Source organism: Andrographis paniculata, unplaced genomic scaffold, assembly GCF_009805555.1.
Source record: "Andrographis paniculata isolate CXL003 unplaced genomic scaffold, ASM980555v1 Contig66END, whole genome shotgun sequence".
NCBI classification, from domain to species: domain Eukaryota; kingdom Viridiplantae; phylum Streptophyta; class Magnoliopsida; order Lamiales; family Acanthaceae; genus Andrographis; species Andrographis paniculata.
In genome coordinates, this window is record NW_026137602.1 from 725,285 (window position 1) to 736,617 (window position 11,333).

Here is an 11,333-nt window from a genome sequence, read left to right on the forward strand (position 1 = left end):
TGTCACATGATAGGTGCAGCAGTAGGTCAACTTGCACCCTATAAACATGACAGCGTAATTACAAAGTTGCCTATGTTGTTTTGTAAGAGTGACAACAGGTTTAACACATTTGTTGATATGCTAAAATTTTGTTCGGAGGGGTTGTTTCTTACAAATCTCATAATAGTGCATCTAAACCACAAAATGCTAAGAGGATCCTCAAGTGTCGTAAATTTGGAATTGTGGAATGTATTAGATGTTGGGACTGAGCTAACTTAATATTAGTATAATATTGTTTACTTTAAGCTGAAACCACATGCATTTTCTTCTTTTAATTTTTCAATGTGAGACATAGGTTTGCATCTCAACCCATGGCCTTCTTTCCTGAGATATTCCATTGATATGCCTATCTTGCACCACCTATGGGAAAGGGAGCAACCGTCTGACCACAACTGTTGAGTCAAATTGTCGAATCTAACACCACAATCCACTACCAAAAAAAGGTCTTTTTGTAACGGTCAAATATTCGTAACTAAAACTCATTTTTCGTGCAAAATAGCTTTTTTGTGTCGATTTTGTTACGGCTTTTGACCGCTACAAAAAATCGCAGTACAAAAAGTCCGTGTTGCAACAAAATCTGTAACAAATATTTGGTGGTCAACTCTCAAAATAAGCACGTGTTAATTATATTTGTTACGTTTTTTGGTATGTAACAAAAACATCAATCATGTTTTTGAATCGAAAAATATCCGACACAAATAATGCGAAACAAAAGTTGAATAATGTCAGAGAAATATTTGTTACGACATATGTCCGAATCAACAAATGCGTTACAAATGTCTAATCTTGTCGGAAAACTTCTTATTACAATATTTGTCCGTAACAATAATACATTACAAAAGGACTGCCCCCTAACATATAAGTTGTTTGTTACAAAATTAGTCCGCAACAAAAAGTCATGACAAAAGCCAGGCAACCACACATTACCATTTGTACCGGCCATTGTCCGTAACTAAAAATACGCTACCAAGGACGTCCCTGTGTGGCATAGTACTTTTGTCGCCATAAATAAATTTCATTTATCTGTATTATTAATCTGTGAGACAAATAATTTAAAACTTAATCTTATTATAATTGTTTCCAAATCCATGGTAATACTACACATGGTCATCAATACAACGATGTTCATAATCCAGTCAAAAATAAAATATTAGTCGTCAACGGTGCTAACAAAACATCCCAAGAAAACACTAATCCGTACACCAACATAACAACCTACTAAATAACGATACGCAAAACCAAAAGGTAATACGTACATAGATAAATCTGATATCATACGTAAGTAAGATCTTAAGGGCAACTCATAAATACAACTATGGATGACCCAGCTCGTCGAGTGCAGAATCATGGAATATGCAATCACGGGCGACGAACCAACTGCAATGTGTTTTTAATAATACATAAGCATTTAATATAAAATTGGAGTATGCAATCACGGGCAACGAACCAACTGCAATGTGTTTTTAATAATATATAAGCATTTAATGTAAAAATTGAAGTAATTTAATTTCCAAAGGAATAAAGTAAACAAAAAAAAATGCGTACATTCTGGTAAATCTACTCGATATTATCTCCATCGAATACATCACCAAGAATTTTCGCTCCAGCATTAGTTGGAAGGATAAGTGCGGTCTCCGGGACTATTACAGCTATAACATACACCTTAACAATGGCTAGGGTATCACCTGTATAAATAGGTTAAATGAGCGCTAGTTACGAGGAAGGTCTGCCTCTGTAAACATTATGGATGAATATAATAAAATAAAACTTACGGTTTAGCTTGACCAAGGGACTCTATCTTAAATACAAGTATAGTAACAAATAAACTCGAAAAGCACTAATAAAATAGGCTGACCCTGAATATGCTACTCTGCAACACATTAATCAAAATGAATGATAAAAAAATGCTTCACTTGCTACAACAATGTTGTATCTCAAAAAGCATCAGTGCAGTTTGATATCTTCATTTGGCTTCACACATAGTCAAACAAATGGAGAATCTCGATTTTTATATAATACCATCAAACAGATCCTCTAGATTCTCAACCTCATTCAGAGCTAAAAGCTACTAAGAAATTCATCATCAGCAATAGAAATAATCTTCAGGTTGTTCGTAAGGATAAATTATCCGAGCAAAGGAATAATGATTTGAAAATGATAAAATCACGAAAAACGCTTCCATAAGTGTGGACATGACTCCCACCTTCTATTCAGTGCTGATGATAATCTCTGATTCATTAGAACTTCACAATGAAGTGCAAACCTACTAGTAAATAACAATTATAATAAACATCGACTAAAATTGAATCCAAGCTTAATTAACAAGTTCTACACCTAAACAACTAAATAAACACAAAACTAAATTAGATTTACAACCATACCAATCTAAGTTAATTAAAGGAGTAGTCCATCTTAGCCAAGGAAATCCAAGAAACAGAACAACACAAATTATCCTACTGCAACAACAAGGTTAAGGAACTAGACAGAAATTAAACAACCTAAACCAATCTAATCTAACCTACAACAATCAAGACATGTACAAACAAACAATCAAGAAGCAAACTTATATATTATCAACATTCAAAGCCAAGAAAAACTTCCTTGATTGCAGATTTTTTTGTGGTGCTGAATTTTGGAGGGGGCTGAGGGGAGGGGCTGATCTACTAAATCCTCATACTTGCATATTTTTTTGCCTTTGAACAATTGCGGTTGACACTGAGGATGAGCTACAATTAAAAGAGAGGAAAAAAAAAATCAGCCATATAACAGAGAAAAAGAAAATCAGCACATGGGTAGAGCTAAAGCGAATTCCAACATCAACCAATATATAGTTCAAGGCATATCAAAAAAATGAATTTAGCAAGCATTGCAAATTTTCAGCCGCTTTAACTCAGATGCATCTCCTATCACATTAATGTTATCTAAACCGAAATTCAAGATACAAAGAAAATATACAACGTAGACAAAAAAAAATATTACATTGATGTACCTTTGAAAATAATGGTAAAACATCTAAGGCAGTTTTATCAAGATTCGTCTCTTTCTGGAATTATCAAGGGCCAAGACTCCATTAGTAACTTTCTTTTGCTTAAAGCAGAAGTGTCAAGAGTACTTTATCAGTGTGAATCATGGGGGACATAGAAAGTCTTTTCCCCATTATTTATATTCAACACTCACTAGTTTCTTTTGGGAACTTCCGAAGAGCCTGAGACAAGTCAAAAAAAACTTGTTCATTGCTCATCAACTCATCGTCCAATTAACTTTCACCAAGGATTAATGCAACCATTATTGTATATCAACAAAAAATTTAAAACTAAACTGATAAGATGAACAATTGTGCCAGAGCATGTTATCCAATTCAACTCTATTTAGCTAATGACGGTAGAAACTAAAGCATACTCAAGTACAGAAAATCCTAACATAATTACAAATGCATTCTAACAACTAACAATAGCAACTTAACTATTTAAAACATCAGATCGTTCATAAGAGCAATTCTCCGAGGTGTAGTACAATTTTGTTGGCATTTATGGTTTCAATGTCTTTAAGTGGCTATAAAAGATTCGCCTGCAATAATCTAGTCCCGCAGTGATTTATTAATATAAGATACATTATTTGAAAAAACATGGTATCATATTATAATATTAGCAAGGATAAATACTTCCATTTAGAGGTAGTGAAGACTTCAAGGTGAGGCATGGTGAGATCGGCACAACTCCAATGAATCTTTTATTCCATACATTTACATACACAAATCAATCGCAGAAAATTATAATGCAAGTATATGTTACTTACGGGACCAACTACATTTCTGCAGTGTTTAATATTATTCTCCTAGAAGTGACTCAAATGTTAATGCTTAGATTGTCATACACAATCCTCATCTCAGAGTTTTCTCCACAAATATCCCACATCACACACCCATATAAGTGTGATTGGATCTTGGAATTCAGCTCAACTAATAGAATTTTTTCAATTTTCAATTTTAACCTATAACATATTTTTTGCACAAAATCAGAATAACCCAAAGTAGCAACACAACATATAATTAAATAATTTTCAAAACAAGAGATTTGTAACTAGATATCAACAAAGAATTTGTTGCTACTCCAAGGAAGCAGAACACAAAAGGAAACAAAATCAAGAACATGGTAAGAACAACTTATCCTTCTTTCTTTCGCCGGAAAGCTCCTATCGGTGACAATGGTGTCTTCGGTTTTCATCTCCGACATTAATCGGCGACCATGAACGGAACAGGCGGACAACGGCTGCTCTAGAGAAGAAGAAAAATGAAACAAAGAAAAGAAGTAAATGAAGAAAGAAAGGAAATGAGGAAGAAGAGGCGAAAGAAGAAAACAAAGAAGAGGAGCAGGAAGAAGGAGAAACAAGAAAAAATGGAAATGAAGAAGAAAAAGTAAGAGGAAGAAGAAGGCGAGCGGCGGCTAGGGTTTGATGTTTATATCAGGTTTGGTTTATTTTATTTTTATCTTTAATTTAAATTATTATATATTAATAGAAAAATAATCAATAATTACAAGAAATTGAAGATATTTTAATTATTTCTATGAATTAATTTATAATTAGCAATGAAAATATAAAGTATAATAAATTAATTAGTTTCAATTATAAAATTAAATTTTTTAGTTAAATAATAAATTTGAAATAATTGGATATAATTATTTTTTTATAATTATAATATTAAAGTTTTTGTTACCGATTAAATTTGCAAAAAACATATATATATTACAACATCTTATCTTATATGTAATTGCTACTGATATATTATCGAAATAAATATTTTTTTAAATTTTAAAATAATTTTATATTGATTTTTTTTTTAATTAAATAGAAAATTTTAATATTAACTTATTTGTTACGGCTTGAAATACATAACAAATAGGTATATGATAACATCTCGTCCAAAATGTGTAATTGTTACGAATAAATTACCGAAAAAAGTAAGTTTTTTTTTAAAATTTTAAAATAATTCCATATAGATTTTATATATATACAAAAATTTTCAACATTTAGATATTTGTTACGGTTTGAATTGCGTAACAAATTTATATAGGACGACATCCCGTCGAAAATGTATTTATTACAGATAAATTATCGAAATAAATAGAAAAAAAAGGTTGACCAACCATTAAACTTTTTATTCTGATAAATTTTGTAACAAAAGGCACTTTTTGTAGCAGACTTATTTTGACGGACAAAATACTCGCTACAAAAAGTCAAATTTTTAGTAGTGATCCCAACCAATGTCCTATGCCATTTAGTCCACTCTACCAACTAACTCGTTTGAACTGGACTCCAACACCAAACTGATATTATCCACTTTGGGTTGATTCAGTACATATTTGTTTTTGGATTGACTCTAAAATTCTTCATACTAGTATAATTATACGTAGGACTTATTAGGGGAGGGTTCTTCTTGTAATTTTCAAGTGAGACTTAGGTTCGTATCCAAATATTAAAAATAATTGACAAGGGATGTTTAAGGCTGGAAATGTGATTAAGTGCAAACAAAAAGATGACAATCACCAAGAGGAGGATTGGGTTAATGTTTTCTAGCTGAAAGGACTCTCTTTGTGTATAAGCAAATCACTTATGTTGATTTTGACAAGAATGGATCGTGAAATTCAAGCACCAGCTATCACGTGAATTTATTCAAATTATTCAAGCATTAAAGGTTGATGTGGTGCATGTCAATAAAATGATCGAATGTTTATATCTATTTTCAGCCTCAAATTGTTATGTAAATAAGTTGAGTATCTATTATAATTATTTGGCTTGCCAATACTTCGTCATTTGAACAAGAATAAGTTCAAGGTAATGTTGAAAAGCACCAACAGATAAATATGGAAAATAACATTTTACAAAATTGTTTCTAGGTGTAATATCCTTTGCAATTGGTGCATGGTGACTTTAAGCGATGATATATTCTTATATTTCTTATACATATGTGTTTCAATGATGATTTTTTTAGATTCACTTGGCTGTATTTCGTTAAACACAAACCAAAAGTGATTTTTAGATTCTTAGAGTCGGGATGTAAATGAATGAAATAATTTTGCTCTTTTTGAAATCAAACACATATATTTGATTTGATACACAGATGAATTAAATTAAATAAAAATATGAAATTGTTAATATTTGATTCGATGTTTGAAATATTTGATTTCATAAGAAAAAAATATATAAGTATTATAAAATATAGTAACATATATATCTTCGAAATTAAATAAATCAAACTAAATTTACATATAAGATGACTTTTAAAATATTTTATAGATAAATTTATAATATAATTAAAACTGCAACTACACAGTTGTATTTTTAGTATGTTTTATTTTAAGTTGTCTTAATACTATTATTTTTAAAAATCTTATTCACAAAAGTTTGAATTGAATGGCTTATAATGAATTTTGAATCAGTGAATTATGTTATAATTGTATATCAAAATTAAAATTTTGAATTGAACACTCAAATTGAATTGAATAATTTCAAAACTATTTCAAAGCAATTACGAACATTGAAGATTCAAAACAAATAAAATAGTCGAATAATTTAACAAATCAAATCAAATCAAATATTGTAGTACTACCCACTTTTATTTTGTTCCTATACAACTCTCTATAGAGACATTAGTTGATGAAGAGCTTGGAAAAATTATAAAACGACTTCAAACAGACGAGGGAGGAGAGTTTACTTCTCATAAATTCTTTTCTTTTTTTTTTGACCAAAGCATGGAAAAAAGAGATATCTTTTTTTAGCAAACATGACTCGCATGAATGAAAAATTAACACCTCACTGAAAATTTTAAGATTTATAATTGCATGTGAAAATCTGCAAACAAACTCTGTGACGAAGGTATGAATTGCATTGCTTATGGTCATTTACAGCTTTTACCTAAAGTTTTAGTGTTGTTGTGTAATTTCTCATGTCCCACATCAGACGTAGATAAAAAGTTAGGGGTATTGGCTCCTATAAATTGACCCCTTTGGGTCCTATTTTAGGATATGACAACAAACTTTTTTTCTTTAGTAACTAGAGATAGTGAAATTGAAATTTGGTGAGTTGTTGTTAGGAGGATTTTACAATTTTGTCCGTGCAAAAATTTTAATAAATATTTTAGTGGATTATCCCATTTTGGGATCATGGATGTAGGTCTATTGTGAGACCGAACCACGTTAAATTCTCGTGTCTTGTTATTTTTTTTTTCTCTCTCTTCCCTTGTGTATTCCCAACAAGTGGTATCAGACCAAAGTCTTTCTTGAGCGAGATCTTGGCAAAGGGGGGAGAGAAGGAGCGAGAGGTGTTTCAAGCGAAGTTGACGGCACGCCAGCAGTCAGGTTGCAGTTCCGCAGCGGGTTCCGGCAACGCACCAGATTTCTGCCAGAAAGGTCGGTTCTGCCTAATTTGAGTTCCTGGCTTTAATTTTTAGCCTCAGTTTATTTGGTTGTTGGAAATGCTTATTTATTGTAGAGTTATTAAGCACTATGTCAACTACTTTGAAATATGAGGTTCCGCTCTTTGATGGAAAGAGTGATTTTACTATGTGGCAAAGCACAATTCAAGATTATTTGGTGCAACAAGGTCTTAATGTTGCCTTAGATGCAAAGCCTGAAGGTACGAAAGAAGGCGATTGGAGTATGATTCGGAAAAAGGCTGTTAGCACAATTCGATTGGCGCTCACCCCGCAGATAAAGGTTACCGTGTTGACGGAAACATTGCCGAAGAGGTTGTGGGATATCTTGGAGAGTAAATTTGCCATGAAGACATTGACTAACCGCCTAATTATGAAGATGGATCTATACTCTTTGAAGATGGAGGAAAGAGGAAATATAATTGACCATACTAACGAATTTAATGAGCTAGTATGTTGACTGTTGAATGCATGAGAGGAAATTAAAGAGGAAGAGCAAACATTGCTCTTGTTAGCTTCATTGCCCAAATCCTACAAGTCGTTGGTGCAATCAATGTTAGTTGGAAAAACTACATTGAAATTGAATGAGACGATAATGGTTTTGAAGAAGAATGACAAGATAATGGGAAATGAAGGCGCTTCAAAGGAGGGTCAACTACTAGCTGTGGGGAGTTTTGAAAGAGGGAGGAAAATGAAGAGTGACCGTGGTGGAAGATCGAAATCTCGGCTGAGAAATTACAGCTCTGTTGAGTGTCATTATTGTGGAGAGCTTGGTCACATTCAAAATTATTGTCCACTTTTTAAAGAAGACTTGAGAAGCTTGAAAAATTTGAAGGGTAAGTCGAAAGTTGAGAACTCTGAGAACATGGTCAATTATGAAGGTGATTTACTTCTTTTAAATACAAATTCTGTTGAAAATTCTAATTGGGTGATGGATTCTGCTTTCGATGTCCATATATGTAAATATCAAGGTTTATTTGATACTTTGCATACAAAGGGAGATTTTGGCTATATTAATGTGGGAAATAAGATGAAGCAGCGAATTGAAGACATTGGAAGAGTTCGCTTGAAGCTCTACAATGGTAATGTCAAAACAATTTTTAATGTGAGGTATGTGCTTATTGTTGGACCTAATGTTATTTCATTGGGCGAGTTGGCTTCACATGGACATAGATATGTTAGGCACTAAAAATCTATGCAAAGTGTACAAGGGTGACAACTTGATTATGCAAGAGAAGAAGAAACAAAATAACATCTATTATCTAGATGGATGCTCCTTGCGAGCAAATGTAGAGAGTAGCAATGATAATCAAAAAATCGAGAAGAAAGTTTGTTTTTCTGACATGGTCAAAATATGTGAGACTATGGGGGAAGAGGGAGGATTTTTTGTGTAACTTCCCATGTCCCACATCGGAGGTAGATAAAAGGTAGGGGCATTGGCTCCTATAAATTGACCCATTTGGGTCCTATTTTAGGATATGACAACAAACCTTTTTCTTTAGTAACTAGAGAGAGTGAAATTGAGATTTGGTGAGTTCTTGTGAGGAGGATTTTACAATTTTGTCCGTGCAAAAATTGTAATAGATATTTTAGTGGATTATCCCATTTTGGGATCATGGATGTAGGTCTGTTGTGAGACCGAACCACGTTAAATTCTCGTGTCTTATTATTTTATTTCAGATAATTATTTAGTAATATTTATGTACTAATATAGGGAAAATTGCTAAAAAACCCTCATGTATACCTCATTATCACTTTTGTCATCTATTTATGTTGTTGGCAAAATATATCCCACATGTTTGTAAAAGTTGTTATTTCTATCATTTGGCCGCGCGTAATTGCGCGTGATCGTACATGATGTGAACGTAACGCGCAGCGAAAGGATAAAAATAACGACTTTTGCAAACATGTAGGATATATTTTTCCAGAGAGATAAATACGAGATAAAAGTGATAATTGGGAATACATAGGTGATATTTTTTGCAATTTTTTCTATTAATATAATATAGAGAAAATTAAACTTCATAAAATATTTATTAATAGAGCAAAGTAATTGCTAGAAAATATTTATTAATAGAGCAAAGTAATCGCTAGAAAATATTTATTGATAGAGCAAAGAAAGAGTTTACCATCGCAGGTTTGCTAGATATTTTTTAGTATTAGTTTATTACAAACAAAGTCCAATTACTTTATAAAGCAAATCAAGCCCTATTTCTTAATTTCTTCAATGCTTTGTGTCGATGTTCTTGTCCACTGTCTTGAAGTTCTCTGGAAGAACTACTGGTATATGACATAAAGCCTTGCATTTTTTTTCGCATAGATTTGATATACCGCCGTTACACCTATTCATGCAGTCGTTATAACATTTCAAATCCGAACGTTCTGCGGCTTGAACCATAATCAGCGCTGCCAGAACAAACATTATAACCGATGTATTAACTCTTTTCATTTTCTTCTTCTTTGTGTTTGAAAAATATTGATGAGTAGAAGATATGACTTTGTCCATACTCCAACATCCCCTTTTATAGTGAATAATAATATACTAAGGATTTTATTTTTCCCTTTTTTGATTTATGCAAATTTTCTTTTGTATTTTTATTTTTACAATCTATGTAAATTTTTAAGATTATACACACAATCTTCAGAAATTTATTAAATTTGCTATGGATGGACAATCAAATCACCTACCATTTACTAAAGATTAATTTTTCTATCCACAGTTATGACATCATGATAGTTTATATTTTTTTACCATTCATATTTGACATGTATATATTAATTTCTTGAATTTTTTTTTTATTTATTTCGAATATTTCTGTTAAAATTTAAAGTGAGAAAAAAAAAACAAACAAACAAACAGAAAGAAAAAAATAGAAGTAAAAAACAGAAGAAAAGACATCGGTTAGTCATGTCCATGGCTTAGAGAGGTGTATTCAGTTTAGAGTTTTGAAAAAAAATAATTAAAAAAAATGGATTTGTAAAATTTGGATGTATTAAATTAAGATTTTTAAAAGTTTTAAAATGTAGAGGTGTTCAATATAGAATTTTCAAAATCTTTAAAAATATTTAAGTATTCAACAATTTATAGGCTTTAAAATTTCGTTACTTTGATTTATTTCTCACCTAAAATCATAATCAAATTGTAGTATGGGAAATCTCTCATAATTAGTTCATATTTCATAAGATTCTCATAACTTAGAAAATATATATTATTGATCTATATAACTGATAGATATTAAGATATTGTGATCATTTTGATTAATGCTTTTATAATTTTTTTATAAAAAACAATCATTTTATTTATACACTAGGTCATCATTCCAATGGAAGTGAACTAGGGATTTGTATTTCCTTTCATTAAAAAATAATGTTGATCTATTTGTTGGAAATCAAAAAGCCGATGGTCCACTATTAAACCTACAGAATCTGTTCGAATTGCCGATTTCGGAACCAAAACCGAGCATTCTAAGCCATGATTGCAGTTTGTATTTTCCGGTTTTGATTTCACTTCTGACAGTTTTGGTTTAAAACCGTCAGTTCTTTTTATTTTTTAAATTTTATTGCAACTTGCTTTCATAAACCGTGAGGTTTGATATTGATTTTTTAAAATATATGTAATTTTTTTTTTAAAAAAAAACTATTTTAGATACATTTTATATTTTAAGAACTAATGTATTTTTTATATTTCTGTTAAATAATTTAAATAAATTTTTGTATACAAGTGTGTTTCATATATATTTGCAACCGCTCTGGTTTCTGTTGATCGGATCAAATTAGCATGGTACTGATTATACCAAATCAAAAAATGTTTATAAAGGAAGTAACAATGTAATATATAGAAAATATTTTAATAAAAAATTTTATA

General features: G+C 31.1%; 1 long non-coding RNA gene across 2 annotated transcripts; it reads right to left on the minus strand.

The window, feature by feature from the left end:
• Positions 1–1,091: 1,091 nt before the first annotated feature.
• On the minus strand, positions 1,092–4,473 carry LOC127263015 (uncharacterized). 2 transcript variants are annotated; one of them, XR_007841360.1, is made up of 4 exons: positions 4,202–4,473; positions 3,029–3,244; positions 1,585–2,765; positions 1,092–1,416 (listed from the first exon to the last, which is right to left on the minus strand). It is a non-coding gene; the product is annotated as an uncharacterized LOC127263015 (long non-coding RNA). The 2 variants fall into 2 exon arrangements; XR_007841359.1 differs by having other exon boundaries at positions 3,029–4,473.
• Between the last annotated feature and the right edge of the window lie 6,860 nt (positions 4,474–11,333).